Here is a 493-nt window from a genome sequence, read left to right on the forward strand (position 1 = left end):
CACCAGGTCCGGATCTACGAAGTTCAGATTCCTCCAGGTGGGTGTTGTTTGGATCTGGCTGTGTGCTCCACTTCTTTCTGCTGCAGCCGTTAGAGTTGAACACTTTGTGTCTCTCTGGGAAGATGTTCTGCTCCTGAATCAGCTGGGTGGGTCTTGCCTCTAGTCTCTTTGCAGGGAATTCTGCTGAAGGGTTTCTTGCTGGGCCTGAACTCTGGGTCAAATGAAGATCCGCGGCCCCTGCGCGGTCTCACTCACTCGCCGAGCCTGCGCTCTGGGTCTATTCAGGATCCCGTGGCCCTGGTCAGTCTCACTGTAATTCATACTTGTAGGTCACTAAATTGTTGAGCCTGGGCTCAAACTTATAATCTTCCCATCTTCCTGCTTCAGCCTCCCAGTGTTCTGGAGGCATTCAGTACCACACCCGGCTCTCAGAGGCATTTCAAACTCGAGAGCTCCTGAGCATGTGTTCTTACTCATGGGGCTCCTACCGTCA

Source organism: Octodon degus, unplaced genomic scaffold (assembly GCF_000260255.1).
Source record: "Octodon degus isolate 3935 unplaced genomic scaffold, OctDeg1.0 scaffold00029, whole genome shotgun sequence".
In the NCBI taxonomy this organism is placed as follows: domain Eukaryota; kingdom Metazoa; phylum Chordata; class Mammalia; order Rodentia; family Octodontidae; genus Octodon; species Octodon degus.